General features: G+C 37.6%; 1 pseudogene; it reads right to left on the bottom strand.

Annotated features, from left to right (window-relative positions):
* Nucleotides 1-12,335: 12,335 nt before the first annotated feature.
* On the bottom strand, nt 12,336-13,438 carry LOC141516717 (large ribosomal subunit protein uL10-like; annotated as a pseudogene).
* Between the last annotated feature and the right edge of the window lie 7,363 nt (nt 13,439-20,801).

The following is a 20,801-nucleotide window of genomic DNA, read 5'->3' on the forward strand; positions in this document are numbered from 1 at the left end:
TCAAAAGATGTTATCTAGGAGAAAGAAAGAGTGCAGTTTTTCCAAGACTGGAATGAAATACAGGAATAAAGTTCAGCTGTATCATTCTAAGGAAAAAGAATAATGAGAGGTCTTAAAGGTAAAAAGGTTTTTCAAGATAATAAAAGGGAGGAAAAAAAACAAGGTATGTGTGTGTTGGAGTAGAGAAGTAGAAGAAGATGGAGATGAAAAGAGATGGTAATTTTGAGACAAATCAAATGCAACAACTTGTGGAGCAAGATGCTTACCAATAGAGGGTTTATGAAATGGAGCCTAGATGGCAGAGGGAATCCCTAATCCCTAACTCCTAAATTTGGAAACTCATCTTATTAAAAGGGATACAAGCTCAATGTATACTGTGGAAACAATGTAAAGACTAACAGACTGCCTTCTGTGGGGGGTGGGGGGAGGGAAGCAAGACTAGGGGAAAATTGTAAAACTCAAAATAATAAAATCTTTCTTAAAAAAAAATAAAATAAAATTAGGAAAAAAAGACAGGGATACAAGAAGCCATCTAGTTTAATATATATGCCTGAAGAAAATCACCACCACTTCCAGAACCAATGATCACTCAGTCTCAGTTTGAGGACCTATTCCTGGGGGGGTGGGGGTGGGCAGGGAGCCATTACTTTTGACAAACACTTTAAACAGGTCACTTCCCCACCCCCAGCCCGGAGAATTATCAGTGTGGCTTTCTTTGACCTCTAGAATATGACCACTATCCTGTAACAGATCTTTATCATCACCCTTCAACTGGATTGTTTAAGCAGTCTTTTAATTAGCTAGCCTCTCCATCTTGTATCTTTCCTCTCTCAAATCCATCCTAAAAGTCAAATTGTCCACACCTTTGGTTCCGCCTTGTTGCCTCAATAATAAAATGTATTCAAATCCATTTACTATTCAATCTCACCTTCCTTTCCAGATTGCTTTCCATTGCTTTTTTTTTAAGATTTTATTTATTTTGAATTTCACAATTTTCCCCCTAATCCTGCTTTCCTCCCCCACCCCCCACAGAAGGCAGTCTGTTAGTCTTTACATTGTTTCCATGGTATGCATTGATCTAAGGTGAATATGATGAGAGAGAAATCGTATCCTTAAGGAAGAAACACAAAGTATGAGAATTACATAATAACATTTTAAAAAATTAAAGTTAATAGTCTTTGGTCTTTGTTCAAACTCCACAATTCTTTCTCAGGATACAGATGGCATTCCCCGTTGAGGATATCGAAGAATTGTGCCTGATTGTTGCCCTGTTGGTATGAGCAAATCCATTAAGATTGATCATCACTCCATGTTGCTATTAGGATGTACAATGTTCTTTTGGTTCTGCTCTTCTCGCTCAGCATTAGTTCAAGCAAATCCTTCCAGGCTTCTTTGAATTTCCATCCCTCCTGGTTTCTAATTGAACAACAGTGTTCCATCACATATATATACTACAGTTTATTAAGCCATTCCCCATTGATGGACATTCACCCAATTTCCAATTCTTTGCCACCAGAAACAGAGCTGTTGCCATTGCTTTTTACTATTATGTATACTACATTCCAGTCAAACTGGCCTATTTACTCTTCCCCTTATAAATTACCCCATCTCCCAATCTCTAAGCTTTTATAAAGATTATCCCCCAAGAGTCTTATCCATTCAATCAATATTCATTTATTAAGTACCTCCCACGTGTTTAGCTCAGGGGATTTAAAGAGTCAGAAGATAGTCCCTGCCCTCAAGGAGTTCACAATCTAATGGGGAATTCAAACAACTATAAACAAAGTAATCTATGTATAGGGTTAATAGGAAACAATTAACAGAAGGAAGACATTGGGATTTTGGAGGTTGGGAAAGACTTTTTATTGAAGGGGGGATTTTAGTTGATTGATCCAGTTGCCATCCACCTCCCCATGAAACAGCTTTGTATTTTGTATTTGCTTATTCTCTTTCTCCCTCATTACCCCCCAAAGAATGTGAACTCCTTGAGAGCAGAGATTTTCTTTTCTGTCTTTGACTCTCCAGCACCTAATTCAGCACTGGCACATAATAGACAAAAAGAACTTGTCCCATGAATGCAGCATCAAACATAAAGTCCACTTAAAGGTGCTATAGGGCTTTAGTCTCTCCTTACTGATTTCACATTCCTCCCCTTCCTGTCCTTGAGTTCTAACCAAACTGGCCCATCTATTGTTCTTCATCTAGTTTTAATTTCCTGCCTATGTACCTTTGCCCAAGCTATTTTCCAAGCCTGAAAGGTTCTCCCTCCTCACCTCGACCTCCTGTCATCCTTAGCTGGTTCACAGTTCAGCTTCTGTGGCATCTCACACTCTGGGCCTTTTCTGATTTCCACCTTCTCTCACTCATTTTATTTTGTATTCACTGGATATGCTTTAGTATTTATTCATCTGTGTATATAGGATTCTTTGAGGATGGGTTCTAATTTTCATTTTCACCTTTTTAATAAAAATTTCTTGAATTGAATTGAATTTGGCCTTTTGGTGAAATAAAAGGGGTAATTACTAACAAAAAACCTCTCGTTTTTTGAACCTGAGATGATTTAATCTTGTTTTGTTATTTGGATTTGGATTCAGTAAATTCAATTCCATTACATTCCTGTGATAAATTGATTTAGGTTCCATCTTCCCAGAGGATACTTCAACAATCAAAAGTCAACATGTATTTATATAAATGTATAGTTATAAATACTTAGGTTGTTTTAAAAGTAGCTAGATGGTTCACAGGATAGAACACTGGATTTGAGAGTCAGGAAGACTTGAATTCAAATCTTGCTTCAGACTTTATTAGCTTGTGACATTTAACCTCTGTCATTTAACCTCTGTCTTCCTCAGTTTCTTCATCTGTAAGATGGAATAATAGTAGTGTCTCCCTTAGTGGGTGGTTTGGAGAAAAAAATGATTGTATTTGTTTACAACAAATATTATGTAAATGTTCACAGAATAGACTTTTATTTCTACATCCTGTAGATATCTTTAGTTTCACAATGACTATTTAAAAGCCAGATGGTTAAATCAATACTAAAATCACTAAGAAATACTTACTAATCATTTATTCTGACTCCAGTAACTTCAACAAAGGGATTAGCTGAAAGTAAAGAAAAAATAAGCTAAAACAAAAACCAGGAAGACTTAGTATCCATTAGCTCCATCTTTTCCTTTTACTCTTCCATACTTCCCTGTTTCTGTGGAAGATACTGTGATCTTCCCAGTCACCCAGGTTCATGATCAGTCAATCATCCTTGACCTTCTCTCTCCCACATGCCTTATATTTAAGCAATTTCTAAGTTTTCTCAATCTTATCTCCATTGCTTCTCTCAAAGTTGTCTCAGTAGATAGAGTACTAGACTTGGAGTCAAGAAAACCTGCATTCAAATCCAGTCTCTGGCATTTACTAGCTCTGTGACCCCTGGGCAAGTCACTGTACTGCTTTGTGACTCAGTTTCCTCATTTGTAAAATCTCAGGGATGCTGTGAGGATCAAATGAGACAATATTTATAAAGTGTGTTGTGAAACTTAAATGCCATAGAAATATTAATATTATTACTATCACTACTTAAACATAGTTTGAGGTCAGATCTTCACCATCTTTCACAGGATTGAAAATAACTTCTTAATTGGTCTAATTCCCTTCTTCCTCTCCCCTCTCCAATCCATCTTTCAGCCAACCAAAATAGCCCTTCTTTTGATCACTTAAGTCTTTTGTTTCAAAAATCTTCAGTTTTTCCTAATGTCTTCAGACATTAGGAGTCTGGTAGACTCTGGACAGTCTGGTATTTCAAGTCTACTCCACTTTACCTCCAACTTTCCTTTCCAGAATTATTTCATTTTGGTCCCCTTTACACTTCCTGCCTTCCAACAAAACATTTATGTTAGGTTGTTTTTAAGCCTGACTCTGTCTGAAGTTTCCTTGGTAAGGATACTAGAATGGTTCACCATCTCCTTCTTCAGTTCATTTTACAGATGAGGAAACTGAGGCCAACAGTTAAATGACTTATCCAGAGTCACACAACTAGTAAGTGTCATGTACTAGCTATTTCTAGGACTCTACATTTCATCTCCCATCTCTGTACATTTCTACAGACTGAACCTGATGCCTAGAATATACTTCTTCCTCATCTTGACATTTCAGAATACTTAATACTTCTTGTAGGCTGAGCTTCCTGAAATCTTCCCTGATTCAATCTCACATGCAGGTCCCAGGATTTAGTGGCCTAGCCATCTTTGTCTCCTCCTCTGCCCTTGAAATTGTTTGGAAGTTACTTTTTATCCATGTTATACTAACCAGGAGAATATAAGCCCCTTGAGAACTAGGGCTGTTTCCTTTGTCTTTTGTATCCTCAGAGACTCTTCTGTTCTATTACTACTACTACTACTACTACTACTACTACTAGTCCTTTGGTACCAAAGAGGACCACACCAAGCAACTAAATGACTAAATGATTTAAGGCATAAATTGTACAATTATGTTTATTATAGTGAGAGGTATGCTGTGTAAGACATCCTTCTCATTTGGCTTTACCAGAATTGTTCTATCCTAGGACCTGCTTTATTGAAAACAGAATATTGGGGGAAGCTAGGTGGCGCAGTGGATAGAGCACCGGCCCTGGAGTCAGGAGTACTTGAGTTCAAATCCAACCTCAGACACTTAATAATTACCTAGATGTGTGGCCTTGGGCAAGCCACTTAACCCTGTTTGCCTTGCAAAAAAAAAACAAAACCCTAAAAAAAGAGAAAAAAAGAAAACAGGATATTTGACATGGTCCTGCTATGGAAGTCTCTTGGCCTGAAATGATTTCAATTCCATCCCTCCCATATCTGTGCTATTATGTACTTATTAGTTGATGTTTAATAAATAAATGTTTGTCAAGTTGAAAATACATGAACAAAATCTTTTATTCTACATTCATTCCTCACTAGTATCTCCTGAAACTCAAGAGAGACTTCCCCTCCCAGATCGATTCTTTTATGGAGACAAACTAGGCTATCTTTGGCCTCAATTCTTACTAATCTTTAATCACTGAATGGACACTGCCTCAGAAAATCTGGGAAAGACCTTAGCTTAAAAAGGTCAAAATCTCCCACTACATCTGGGGTCAACCAGTCATATTGATCTGTGCTTTGCCACTGGACTCCAATGACTTTGGAAGAGAGAATAAGGCTAATGACATTGCACAGTTCTGTCTCACTTAAATCCAATTCACTTGCAAGCCAAGACATCACCTTCCTGTCTTTGGTCCTTTTTGAGAATGAAGGATGAACAAAAACAACTAGTCCCCCTTCCCTCCTAGGAGACACCCCTAGAATAGTAAATAAGATAAGTGGTCTGTCCTACTAACCAGAGCAAGAAGGTGACTAATTGCAAAGGCAAATTAAATGGAGATACATTTAGAAAAAGAGACAATAAGAATCCTGTACCAACTATAAAAAAGGCTAAATAACTCAGTGATAGAAACCACCATTATCTCATTGTGGTATGGTAATCAGTGAAGTAAGTAATGACACTACCTGGATGAGGAATTAAAAACATATCAGAAATAATGAAACTATTAGTCCTGTAATGAGTGGAAATTTCAGTCATGTCACAACAAATCCAAGTATAGGTATGTCAGGGGAATGAGCAGTGGTATTTTTCAATGAGCTCCCCGTCGCACTAACATATCTTATTCTGTATCAGTTGAGCAGCAGAGTTGACTCTGTGTGTGTGGTGTGTTTGTGTGTGTGTGTGATTTATCATTGTTATGTTAAACAGGGCCTGTGTGTTCACTGATAGCCGAAGGACAGAAAGGAACATAGTGAAATTGGCAGAGGTCCACTTCACCTTCATGGTTCATAAAAATGGATATTTAAACCTTCTTATGCATTTATTAATTCTTCAAGTAAGCATTGAAGGCTAGCCTCATGAAAAATATTCTGAAAGGAAAAACTTTAAAGGAATACAAATGGAAAGACAATTTCAACCTAAAAAGAGCTTATAATCTATTTGAGGGAAACCATACATGCACATCAAGAAAACCCCAAGGTTTTTACCTTTGAGTGAAAAATAATAACGGGATCAGTGGTGGAGGAAAGAGAGGTAAAGTCAGATGAGGTTAGTAAACTCTAGCAAACTCACACAATCAATCTACAAGTATTCATTAAGTACCTACTACTATATCCCAGGCAAGATGCTAGTACAAGGGATACAAAGACAAAATAAAAAGTCCCTGCCCTCAAAGCACTTACTTTTCTGTTTGGGGAGATAATATGTACATACATGAATATATACATGTTAATTAGGGGGTGGGGAGGCACTAGTAATAGGGGTAATTAGAAAAAGTCTCTTAAAAGCTGGCACAGAGTTCATTTTTTTGAAAGGCAGTGTGCCCAAGATCACACAACTAGGTAATTATTAAGTATCTGAGTTCACATTTGAACTCAGGTCCTCCTGACTCCAAGGCTGGTGCTCTATCCACTGTGCCACCTAGCTGCCCTACAAAAACTGAGTTTTAAAGAAACTGTTAATTCAAAGAGGAAAGGTGAGGCAAAATACATTCAGGCATGGAGCAAGAGCATGGAGATGAGAGATGAAGTAGCTTGTATAATGAATAGCAAGAAGCTCATGATAGAAAGGCATTTCTATTTTCTAAGCAAAACACATGATCTTTCTTTTTTTTATTTTTGTAAGGCAATGGGGTTAAGTGGCTTGCCCAAGGCCACATGGCTAGGTAATTATTAAGTGTCTGAGGTCGGATTTGAAATCAGGTACTCCTGACTCCAAGAAGGCCAGTGCTCTATGCACTGCGCCACCTAGCCTCCCCACACATGATCTTTCAAGGGATAGTTTTGTTCCCAAGAGATGGAACAAGATGGTGTCAGGAATGGTTCGATTTAAGAGGTACCTTGCCTGGTAACTCTCCATATCTAGTAATTAATTTCCACTCTTAAACTTTCATTCCTTTGCAAGTCAAAGGAATGACTTCTGTCCTGTCTCCCTCCCCCCAAAAAAAACGCTTTTATTATTTTTTTCTATTGTATTTTTTTTTTAGGTTTTTGCAAGGCAAATGGGATTAAGTGGCTTGCCCAAGGCCACACAGCTAGGTAATTATTAAGTGTTGAACCCAGGTACTCCTGACTCCAAAGCTAGTGCTTTATCCACTACTCCACCTAGCTGCCCCTATTATTTTTTTTAAAATGATAGCCTTTATAGTTAGAAAGGAATCTTAGAAACTATTTAGTCCAATCCAATTAATTTATATAAAAGGAAATACAGACCCAGAGGGATTAAGTAATTTTTTCCAAAATCACAGATAAATTAGGAGCAGAGCCAGAATTCAATCTCAAGATCTCTGATTCTAAATTCAAAAATCTTTCCACTATTCCACCTTGTCTGAGAAATACAAGTCAATGAGGTTAGATCTGGCAAATTTGAAAATTAGAAGAACTCTAATGTACTAGCCAGTCATGAATGCAAGATCAATGATAAAACCTGCTACCCAACTTCTGACAAAGAAAAGGGATCAGGGTACACAATGAGACACAGCTGATGTAGAATGTTTTTACTTATTTGTTATAAGGATTCTCCTCTCCCCCCTTTCCATTGGGGATGAGATTTAAAAGGAGCAAAAAAGTTTTTGTTCATTTAAAAAGTGAAATTTTAATTAAAAAAAACAATGGATTTGGAATTTTACATAGAGCAAGAACTCACTGGCTAGTCAATATTTCAATTTTCAACCAATTGTTTTAGTGTGGTATAAGAATAGACTTCTTTAAGTATGTTTATAGCACCTCTTTTCTTGTGACAAGGATTGGAAATTAAGGGGCTACCCATCAGTTGGGGAGTGGTTGAACAAAATGTGGCATAAGAAATAATGAGCAAGATGCCCTCAGTAAAACCTGGAAAAACTTACATGAGCTGATGCAATGGGAAATACCCTATTTATACACAGTAATAGCAATATTGTAGAATGAATCACAAGACAACTCTGAAGGACTTATGATAAAGAATACTATTTATCTCCAAAGACAGAATTGATGGTATCTGAATACAGATTGAAGCATGCTTTTTTTTATTTAAAAAAAAAGGGGGCGGCTAGGTGGCACAGTAGATAATGGCTAGAGTACCAGCCCTGGATTCAGGAGTACCCGAGTTCAAATCAGGCCTCAGACACTTAAGAATTACCCAGCCATGTGGCCTTGGGCAAGCCACTTAATTAACCCCATTGCCTTGCCAAAAACAAACAAACCTTAAACTTAAAAAAAAGTCACTCATATAAATAAAAATGGTTTTTCTCATTAAAAAAAAGAATAGATCTTATTTTCTTCCTGAATTAAATAATACAACCTTTCATAAAACCATCTGCTGTTGACAAAGTGATTTATTGTTCATTTTTTCCACATTGGATATTTTCATGTGAATTACTAGAGTTGTCTATCCCATTTTGCAGATAAGTAAGTTAGGGCACCAGAGAAAGGAACTGGTCTTGCCTCAGGTCATAAGATACCAAGTAAGTTGGTCCCAGGAAAATATTTAGCACTTGGAAACCATTCAACCTCTCTTCTGTTGGTTGCTAGGCAGCTGTTATATACCTCCTGCATTCTACCCCTGAGACATACTCTGTTTCAGTGGCAATTAAGAAAGGTCCCATCTCAAGCTAGTCCAAATTTTTCCTTCTAGTCAAGAAATTCAGCTCCTGATTTTAAATCTGAGACTCAGTTTTCACATGCAACGGTCTTGTCTAGATGAAAAACACTTTAGTTTTGGAGTTGGAAAACACTGCTTAAATGTCTACTCTGTTGCAACTTCTCTGAGTCTCAGTTTTAACATTTGTAAAATAAGGTGGTTGGAATTAGATGATTTCTAACATTCCTTCCAGCTCTAAAGAAAGGCACTGAAGCCAAAAGGTCACTGGTCTTTTAACACTATCGAATAATATGAGGCTTTATATATATACCTTACTCCTTGTTGATGCATAAATTAAAAAACAATCAAGCATATTTATATATATAACACATACAAGAGTTGATTAAAACATATATTTAACACAGCAAAACAGCAGTTCATATATATATATATATATATATATATATATATATATATATATGGATGAAGAATACAGGGGTATGTAAATTACAGAGCCCTATAAGATTTAATGGTGAGTTATCCTTAGTGATTTAATTTCACTAAAAGAGCCCTACTGGGTGTTCAGTTCTTAGACACATCACTTACTTTGCTCTGTCTTCACTTCTCTAGCCACAATTTTTCTCCTTTGACCAGTGAGAATAAATATATTTGTACTATTTCACTCACAAGGATTTGCAAAAGAGAACATTTTTATTACGATGAGGCATTGTATATACAATAGTATATATGTACAATAAATTATGTACAATAGTATATATATTTATTCTCACTGGTCAAAGGAGAAAAATTGTGGCTAGAGAAGTGAAGACAGAGCAAAGTAAGTGATGTGTCTAAGAACTGAACACCCAGTAGGGCTCTTTTAGTGAAATTAAATCACTAAGGATAACTCACCATTAAATCTTATAGGGCTCTGTAATTTACATACCCCTGTATTCTTCATCCAGACTACACCCCCCATCTCCCCCCAAACCCTTTAGTTTATTAATCTTTAGTTATTCATTCTGAACTCAGGTCTCTGTAAGATCTTCCCCACTGACAATATTCATTCAATCTATACATATTTATTGCTAAGACAAGGTACTGTACTTGATGGGAGATACAGTTGTTTAAGATAATCTTTCCCTCATGGAGCTTATTGTTTAATAGAGGAGAATGGAGTGCTGAGCCTGGAGTTAATAAGACATCTTCCTGAGTTCAAATCTGGCCTCAGACACTTAATCTTGATTAGCTCAGTTTCCCCATCTGTAAAATGATCCAGAGAAGGAAATGGCAAACCTCTTTCAATACCTTTGCCAAGAAACCTTAAAGGGGAATCACCAAAAGTCAGACAAGACTGAAAGGACTGAACAACAAAGAGGAAACACATTCAGGATCAGTGATTTAATCAGTGAAGGAAGTCCTTCCTCAATCACTTGAATCCCAATTGGTTTCAAATTTAGGATATAATCTTAAATAGTTGCTTTGAGACTCAAGAGAAATTAGGTTAAATGACTTTCCTGTGGTCTCACTGATAATGAATAATCCTGGTAGGATTTTCTTTTCAGTTTTACAGACTCAAAGTCTAGTCCTCTGCTACTATGCTTTGAGGCCTTTCCTAGAAGAAACACACACACACACACACACACACACACACACACACACACACACACAGAACCCCACCATAATACCATGTGAAATATGCTAAGTGCTATAAGGAAAAATAAGGTCAATAGACTTGTCTGAAGCCATTTTTAGCCTTTTCTTTCCTGGGACAGCTAAGAGAGAGTTTGGAAAATAGCAGGTTTGAATAACTAAGACACTTTTTGTCCTAGATGAAGAGAAAAGTAAAACAAACCAACAAACAAATAGTTTCAACCATTCCCATGTGTTTCCTTTACATCTCTCATCCTTTCTTCTGGTTCTTTCTTGGTCATTTCCAGTCCTTAAAAGTTTTTTCATATAATCATTGGCCTGAAATAGCCCTTCTACAATCACCAAACTCCTACACATTTTGTTGGATGAGTCAGGGCCCTGGTCCATTATACATATAAAGGTTACAAAGAAAACTATTTATAGAAATATATATTTCTAAACTAAAATATATTTTAAAATATTTAAATAATAGTAAATTTTAAATATTTAACATATTTCTAAACTAAATATATAGAAATAAATTTATCAAAATATCAATAAAAAATCCAAGTTCACAGACCCTACATTAAGAACTCTTGATCTAATCCAAGTCCATCATTTTATAGATGAAGAAGCTGAGGCCTAGAGAAAGGAAGTACCACTTGCTGAAGATCTCCCCTATGTAGCAAGACACAGAGCTGGGACTCCAATTCAGGTCCTCTGAATCGAAATCCCAATATTCTTTTTGTCACCTTTTCTCTAGCATTCACTTGGCAGTCTTTGCAAACCTTAAAATTCCATTTAGTCATTCCTTGGAAATATTGCTAGTTTGGTTCCTGACCACTTCAATAAAGCGAATATTACAATAAAATGGATCACATGAGTTTTTCAGTTTCCCAGTACATGAAAAAGTTATTTTTACACTATACTTGATTCATTAAATATGTGATAGTATTATATCTAAAATGATGCATACCTTAATTAAAAATATTTTATTGCTAAAAATGCTAACCGTTATCTGAACCTTCTTAATTCTTAATTTTTTTTATGGTGGATGGCTGCTGTTTGATTGGATAATTGCTGTCTGATGTGGTTGCTGAAATTTAGAGTGACTAGAAATTTCTTAAAATAGAACAATATGGGGCGGCTAGGTGGCGTAGTGGATAAAGTACCAGCCTTGGAGTCAGGAGTACCTGGGTTCAAATCTGGTCTCAGACACTTAATAATTGCCTAGCTGTGTGGCCTTGGGCAAACCACTTAACCCCATTTACCTTGCAAAAACCTAAAAAAAAGGTAATTTCTTCAATGAATGATAAAGCAATAGACAATAAAATGAAGTATGCCTATATAAATATTAGCTATTGTTATTGCTATTACACTTTGCATTATAGTATTATCTACCTATTTTCCCCCTCCTAAAGAATCAGAACTGTTATTTACCTTCCTATATTCCTCACAGTCTAGCACATGATCTGACATAGTTTTATACTTAATTAGTATTATCTATTAATCACTCCAAACATAGTGGATTATTCCCTCATTCCAACCTCCAGCCCTGTGTTGTCCATCATTAAAGAGATCATTCACAGCATGTTTATTCTGGTTTGGGAAGGAGTAGGCATTGGGTTTAGTGGGGAGTAAAGTTGTAGGTGAGTATCAGATATCCTACATTTTATCTTTCAGCAAAATTGTGTATTACAAATACCTCTCTTCTAAATAAAAAGAAAGTTTAGCATGGCTTTTTTTTTTTTTAAGGTTTATGGGGTTAAGTGGCCACACAGCTACATAATCATTAAGTGTCTGAAGTAAGATTTGAACTCAGGTACTCCTGATTCCAGGCAGGGCTGCTGCTCTAGCCACTTAGGCACCTAGCCAGCCTGAAAGATTAGAATGTTAAAGAACTTGATCATTACAACCACCATTCAATATAGCTACATATCTATTATTATTAATTTTCCCTCTAGCCCCAGACCCTTTAGAACTTGGAGGAGTAGGTTCCCCAAGTCTTTTTTTTTTCAGAGATAATGAGCATTTTTATTTCTTTGTTCCACAAATAAACTGGCAAAATAGTTGTATCCTGTGGGCTAATCAAACAGACCAAATCCATATCTTCATCAGACTCTTCTGACTCTTCCTTGGCTTCCACCTTGGTTGGAGCGGTAGCAGATGGTGCAGCAGCAGCTAGAGCCGCAGCTACAGGGGCAGCCACTGCAAAGGCTGAAGGGTCGGCCAGGAAGGCCTTCACCTTTTTAGCAAGTGGGAAACTGTACTCAGTCTCCACAGCTATAGCCAAGACCTGCTTGTACCCAATGATGATAGAGTGGGGTACTGATGCAACAGTTGGGTAGCCAATCTGCAGACAGACCCTGGCAACGTTACAGACACCCTCTAAGAAGCGAAGGTGCAAGGTCTCCTCTGTGATGTCCAGCAATTCAGGATTATAGATGCTTCCATTTTCAAACACTTGCTGAATGATCAGCCCAAAGGAAAATGGGGAGATATTCAGCATGTTCAACAAGATGGCCTCACTGGCGCCCACTTTGTCTCCAGTCTTTTTTTTCTTTTAGGATTTTGCAAGGCAAATGGGGTTGAGTGGCTTGCCCAAGATAATTATTAAGTGTCTGAGCCCGGATTTGAACCCAGGTACTCCTGACTCCAGGGCCAGTGCTTTATCTACTGAGCCACCTAGCCGCCCCTGTCTCCAGTCTTAATCAAAATTCACTCAAAATTTTAATGGTGCCCCTAGTAATCTTGGTGGTGATACCCAAAGTCTGGAAGAAGGAAGTCTCAGGACCCAGACCAGTGTTCTGGGCTGGCACCGTGACATCACATGGGGCAATGGTGCCAGCACAGGCAGCAGCTGGCACCTTATTGGCCAGAAGTATATCCCTAATCTCAGTCAGATCTTCCTTGTTGAACACAAAGCCCACATTCCCACGGATATGAGGCAGCAGTTTCTCCAGGCTAGGGTTATTCTCCAGCTGCCCACGAATGGCTTTGCGCATCATAGTGTTTTTTTCCCCATCAGCACTACAGCCTTCCCACAGAGGGACATCCGGATCTGCGTCATCTGCTTGGAGCCCACATTGTCTGTTCCCACAATGAAGCATTTTGGATAATAATCCAAAAGTTGGATGATCTTGAGAAAATAATTAAATTTCTGGGTAGCCCTGTCTTCCCTGGGCATCTCGAAGGTGCTTCAGGGATTGCCACTTGGGATTTAAAGATGATGTCACTCACACGAGGACGCCTGGAGAGAGCTTCCCCAAGTCTTGAAGTCTGAAAGTGTAAAAGACAAAAACTTTCCCTTATAATGAACTTATAATCAAATAAAGCATTTACTGAGTGCTATTTGCAAAGCTTTATACTAAGCACAGAGAATGCAGAGTGAAAAGTCATATTGCCCCAGCTCTCTGGTAGTTCGCCTTCTTTTGGGGGAGACAACAACAGATAAGGATAGTATCAGCTGCAAGTTAAATGGAGAAATCCCATGGTCCTTAGTAGGCAAGGCCAAAACCACAAGTGAATGCCTCTTTTTTAGTGTAATTATTTAATGTCACTAGTCTCGGGGCTCTGGAGTTCAAAGTCCTGGGCTGACCCCTTCAGGGGGATGTCCTTATAGCAAGAACAGAAAAGGGAGGGCAATGGGAGATTCCATTACAAAGTCCCTCTTTCTTAATCTTGCTACTACCCTCATTCTTCACCTTCCTATTCTCCTCTTCTCTGTTCCTGTCATGTGTCCCCTTCCTCTCACAACCTATCTAGACCTGCCAAGCTATTGTTTTGTTAAACCAGTGTCCCTTTTGGCTAAAGAAACTAACAGACCCCTTCTCCTAAACTAATCTGAAACTATTCATCTCTAATTTGTCTCTTTTTCTTCGCTTGTCTTTGGCCAAGCTTATGGTAATTGTTCTCTCCTTAGGATCTTTGTTTCTCACAGAATGTCTAGGAGGCAGCTAGGTGACACAGGAGATAGAGTTCTAGACTGGAAGTCAGTAAGATCTGAGCTCAAATTCCACCTAAGATGCTTAATAACTGTGTGATCCTGGCCAAATCACTTAACCTCTCCTGGTCTCAGTTTCTTCATCTGTAAAACAGAGATAATAATAGTACTTCCCCCTGGGATTGTTGTGAGGCCCAAATAAGATGATGATGATGATGATGATGATGATAATAATAGTAAAGCATTTAACATAACACGGATACATAGTAAGCACTATATAAAAGTTAGTAGTAGTAGTAGTATTGATGTTAGTAATAGTAGTAGTTGTAGTTGTAGTATTGGTAGTGGTGGTGGTGGTGGTGGTGGTGGTGTGGTAGTAGTAGTAGTAGTGGTAGTAACAGTGGTAGTGGTGATGGTAATAGTAGAAGTAGCAGTCCTCTGCCTTGAACCTAGCAGGGGCTTCATAAATGTTTCTTGGTTAAATGGCTGGATAATTACTATGGAACTTCACTTAGCTTCAGTTCAGTGGCTTTTTCTCAGTCCTCAGTCTATAGTTATCAGCACTGATTGACCACTCCTTCTTGCTTTGACATGGTTCCTTTCCCAGCTATTTGACCCTTTGCAGTTTCATCATCCAAATCTCTCTCCTGACCCCCTTATTATATCTAAGACCCCATCTTTCTTCTCTTTCTTTACTCATGGTGATCTTCTAGGGATTCAACTTCATTTCCATACACATTACTTACAAATCTACATATCTAATCTTCAGCTATCTCCTGAGCTGGAGTTCTTAATCTTCAAGGAACCATCAATAGCTAAATGACCCAGTGGATACAATGCCAGAGTCATAAAGACCTGAGTTCAAATTGAGCCTCAGACATTTATTAGCTGTGTGACCCTGAACAAGTCACTTTACTATGTTTGCCTCAGTTTCTCATCTACAGAAGGAGCTGGAGAAAGAAATGGCAAACCACCTCCAGTATCTCTGCCAAGAAAATCCCAAATGATATGATGAAGAGTTGGTCAACTTTTAAAATGTCAGTAGGTCAATAAGCACTTATTAAGCACTTACTATGAGTAGGCACTATGGTAAGTGCTGGGGACATGGTTGTTATTCAGAGTTTCAGTCCAACTCTTCCTGATGCCACAGACCATAACTGTCAATGGGTTTTCTTGGCAAAGATAATAGAGTGATTTGGCATTTCCTTTTCCAATGGATCCGGGGGATCTCTTTGTTAAGTAAATAAAGGTTATGTGACTAGCCCAGGATCACCCAGCAAGGAAGCGTCTGATCATTCAGGTCTTCCTGATTCCAGGCAACCTATCCACTGAGCTACCAGTTGCCTTGCTAAGAATATAAAGAAAGGCAAAAGATAATTCCTGCCTTCAAGAAGTTCAAGGATGGATCCTTAATAAATATTCTTTCCTTTCTCTAAATATCTTTCTCCTGTTATGAGGAATGCATCCTTTAGTTGTTAGAATTTGTCCTTTATGCTCAAAGAGAACCAAAATGATATCTCTAAGTTGGGGTCAAGATAAGTGTGTACAGCAATGGTTGATTGTCTCAATATGAGTTCAGGAAGTTCTACCATAGGTGGGAAACAGGTTGGCACCATTTGGGAAGAAGATGTACATCTCATGTAAATATGAATATAAAAATTTTGCTTTATTCACAGGGAAAGCACCTTATTTGATACAGGCATGCCTAGCTGGATCATCCTGTCTTTCATGTCTCATAATCAAAACAAACTTTTTCAGAGATAACTTGAGGGTGTCCTTGTGTCATTTCTTCTGACTATCATGTGAGCTCCTACTCTGCATGAGTTTTCTGTAAAATTTGGATAAACATAAGTTTGACATTCAAACAAAATAGCAAGCCCATCAGAATTACACTTTTACAGTAGAGTTTAAATGTTTGGCAATTCTGCTTAAGAAAAGATGTCAGCATACTTTATCTTTCCAGATGATCTTCAGAATCTTCCCAGAACTAGCCAAATGGCAGTTGTGCATTTTTCTGGCATGGTCCTGGTGAGTTGTCTAGGTTTCAGAGGTATGTAACAATGAGGTCAGCACAATGACTGGAGATATTCAGTTTGATAGGCAACTAGATGAACTACAGTTGTCTTATTTTGTTCCACCTGAGCTACTAGATTGGCCTAGTCACTATAGAAAACCATTGCCCGGAGATCCCATGGGCATCTAAAATTCAACATGCCCAAAACATAACTTATTATCTATCCTCCTAAACCTACCTATTATCTTAATTTCTATGCTCTTGTTGAAGACACTACATTCTTCCAGTCACCCAGGTACAACTAAGGAGCCATCCTTAACTCTTTCCATTTTTTCATTCCTTATGCCTAATCAATTGCCAAATCCTCTGAATAGTCAAAAAAGGTCATGGCTTATTATTATTCTCATTTTACAGTTGAGGAAACTGAGGCAGACAGAAGTTAAGTGACCTACACAAAATTATCCAGTTAGTAAATGTCTAAGACCAGATTTGAACTCAAGTCTACCTGATTCCAGGCTTAGAGTAAAGATCATATATTTTGTTCATACTCATACTATTATAATAGATAATATTTACATAGTGCTTTAAGGTTTGCAAAACACTTTATGTAGTTAATTCATTTTAGATTTTAGGACCTCATAAGAAGCCTGTTGACTATTTTGGACACATTTCTAACAAGTCAGAATAACTAGTTTCTCAATGGAAATAAATTAAGCTCAATGAATTAAAAAAGGAATGTACAGAAAAAGGGATCTAGGAATCTATTTTGGAGGTTATTATAAAGTCCAAGGGAGGGATAATTTTTATGTTGAGTCATTTCAGTTGTGTCCAACTCTTTTTTTTTTTTTTTGTTTTTGCATAGCAATGGAGTTAAGTGACTTGCCTAAGGCCACACAGCTAGGTAATTATTAAGTGTCTGAGGTTGGATTTGAACTCAGGTACTCCTGACTCCAGGGCCAGTGCTCTATCCACTCCACCACCTAGTTGCCCCTAGGAGGGATAATATGGACCTGAACTAGGGTAGTGGCATTGTGAGCAGAGAGAAGGGAAAGGATATAAGAGGTAATGGAGTAGAACCAATAAGACTTTAAAGAGCATTGATGTATATAAAAACCAGGAGGTATAGTGGACAGAGTACTGGATCTTGAAGTCAGAATGATCTGAGTTCAAATTCTGTCTCAAATACATACTGGCTATGTGACCTCCACCAGGTCACTTAACTTTTGTTTGCACTGGATTCCACATATGCAAAATCAGGGTAATAATAACCCCTCCCTCACAGAGTTATCATGAGGATCACATGAAATAATATAAAGTGGTTTGCAAATCTTAGTTTTATATAAATATTGATAATAAAATAGATTGCTGCATACAATGATAAACTTGAACCATCAAGTAAAAGTGACACTATTTTCAGTGTCTTTTATTTAGGAATTCAGGAAGTCTTAAGATAATTTAAAATAACTTTCATCTAAACTACCTAAATTTTTAAAAAGATTTTGGAATTCAGGATTCAGTTACCAGGAAGATTCACTTATCCAAAATTCTCTCCCTGCTAATAATGGCAAATGCTGAAGTTTTACTATATAATTAGATTAGTACTGTTTTAAATTCTCTGTTCTCACATCTTAGAAAATATTTGTTCCTAACCATGTATCATACGTTACTATGTATTGTTGTCTTTGTTAAGCATTGTTCCCCTATAAAACTATTAACTTTATGAGGACAGGAACCCTATCCCTACCACCATTTGGCATTCTATGCATGCAATAAGTGCTTAATGAACATTTATTGAATTGCTGGATCCATCCCTCAGTTCTGCCACAGTCTTTCCTTTTTGTTTTGTTTTTGTTTTGGTAAGGCAGTGGGGTTAAGTGACTTTCCCAAGGGCACACAGGTAGGTAATTAAGGGTCTAAAGGAGGATTTGAACCCAGGTACTCTTGACTCCAGAGCCAATGTTCTATCTACTGCACCACCTAGCTGCCCCTTGAGTCACTTAGCTGCCCCTATACTACTGTCTTTCCTAGAAGTTTCCTGTTCTCCAGTTGTCCTCATCCACTCTGCCTTAGAATTTAGTCTCACAGCTCACATTTCCTGGGGAAGCCCAGTACTAGGTCAGCCATCCAAAGGATTCCCAGGGCCTCAGCTCACTTTTGGAACAGGGGCAGCCTGTGTTTCGCTGGGAAGGCTAGAGTAGAGTGTGGCTTTTAAGTCCCCACTACAGGCATGCAGGACAGAGGTGACATGATTAGAAAGAGATGTTAAACATCCCATGAGACTTATGTCTAGCCAGGTTCTTGTGGGAGCTATTCAGGAGCTAGAATGAGGCACTCTTATGGGGGAATTTTGTGCTACTATGGCCCAGTAAAAATTTACAGGACATACATCAATTAGGCAATATCTAAATAGATTGCTATTGGAATGAAATGGAATAAAACTGACCTGTAAGAAATTAGGAATATGATGAGTGCAGAGAAGTATATTAAGTAGAAACAGGAAAACAATGTATGCTGGTGATACCAAATTAAAATAGAAACAAGGGTTACTAATTCATATTAAAGGATTTTTCTGAGTTCATACTGACAGTTTTAAAATGTAATATTTCTCTATGCATTTTTGTACTTTTATTTATTTTTCTAAATATTTTCCAATTATATTTTAATCTGGTTCTACAGCACTTGACCACGTTCAGGTCCACATGAGATCCACAGGAGGGTAGAGTACTTGGCATTCTGACTAGATAGACAATGACAACAATATAAATGGAAATAATAACAATAACAACAGATGCAGCTAGGTGGTGCAGTGAATAGACCACCAGTCCTGGAGTCAGGAGGACCTGAGATCAAATCTGACCTCAGATACTTAATAATTACCTAGTTGTGTAGCCTTGGGCAAGTCACTCAACCCCACTGCCTTGTAAAAACCTGACCCCCCCCCCAATATTAACAACAACAAAGCAAATGCAAGGGAATGTTATGAAATTATAATGATCAAGTTTGGTTCAAAAGAGAAAAATAAGAGAAGGTACCTCCCCTCCTAGGCAGCAAAGTGGATAGAACTCTTGACCTGGAGTTAGGAAGATCTGAGTTCAAATAAGCCTTTAATACTTACTAATTGTGACCCTGGGCAAGTCATTTAATTCTGATTGCCTCACTTTCCTCATTTGTAAAATGAACTAGAGAAGGAAAAGTCAAACCACTCCAGTATGGTTGCCAAGAAAAACTCAAATGGGGTCACAAAGATTCAAGAATGAACACTTCCCTTCACTTTTGGAAGAGGGAGTCAGAGAAGTCTGGGTGAGGAACTTTGTATGTAATATCAGAGTTGGTTAATCTTTTTATTAGTTTTGTTTAATTTTTTTCTCTTTTATTCTTCTTTATTATGAAATATAGCTCATAGTAAAAGGGGACTACATTGAAAGATGTGGTTGATTTACAAAAAAAACAAAAATTTCAATAAAATTGGTTGCAAAGGAGATAACACGTGTAGTGGCAAAAGAACTGGATTTGAAGTTCTCTTACTTGAGTTTGAATCCTTGTTTGGCCATGTATTAGCTGGGCAACTTTAAGGTACTTAATATCTGTGCCTCAGTAGTTTTATCCACAAAATTAGGCAGCTGGTAGTACTAAATTATACTATGATCTCCTATATTCACATGAATCCAAAACATATCTGGAGATCATTTCTGTTTGCTAATTTCTCTAATATTAGTAGTTGTTTGAACTTTAATTGATATCTGGGCAGCCATTTTACACTGATTACTATAATTTGCCAATTAGCCTGATACTGGATGACGGACAGCTCAGCAGCCAAAGATAGGGTATTTAAGAACACAGGAAGGAACTAAACCTACTATCTTTATTCCCCACTCCTTTATTGATCCAACATAAAAAGAAGTCCCTGTCAGTAATCTTGGGGATTCAGTAATAACTGGAGAATATTGGACCCATCATTATTTTTCCCCTACTTGTTAATCCAATAAAACCAAAAATCCCTGACAGAAGTCTAAGGGATTTATCACACACCCTTTGCAAAATGTTGAATAATATTGTTATAAGCATCTAGGAAACAAAACTTGAACAATCAAAACTTGAATTGAGATTCTCTGGCTGCTTGGATAATGAAAATATCAGATCTAGGAAGGATTTCAGAAACCTAAACAATTCCAACCATCTAATTTTAATGTATGTGGGATACTGAACCTTTGAGGGAAGTAAATTGCCCAAAATCATACAGCTTATTAGTGTTTGATTATTTGTAGCAAAATCTGGATCAGAATTCATTCACCCAGGACAACTAGGTTGAGGAATGGACAGAGATCACAAAGGCTACCATAAGAAAGCCCTGAATTCAAAAATGACCTCAGACACTTACTAACTGTAAGATCCTGGGTAAGTCACTTAATTCTGCCTTGGGTTACTCTTCTATAAATGAGTTGGAGAAGGAAATGGCAAACCATTCCAGTATCTTTGCTAAGAAAACTCCAAATGGGGTCATGAAGAGTTGCACATTAATGAAACAACTGAACAACAAGATTCCCAGTCTAATGCCTTTTAAACTATATAATCTTGATTCTTCTACTTCTTAAT

Source organism: Macrotis lagotis, chromosome 1 (assembly GCF_037893015.1).
Source record: "Macrotis lagotis isolate mMagLag1 chromosome 1, bilby.v1.9.chrom.fasta, whole genome shotgun sequence".
Classification (NCBI taxonomy): domain Eukaryota; kingdom Metazoa; phylum Chordata; class Mammalia; order Peramelemorphia; family Peramelidae; genus Macrotis; species Macrotis lagotis.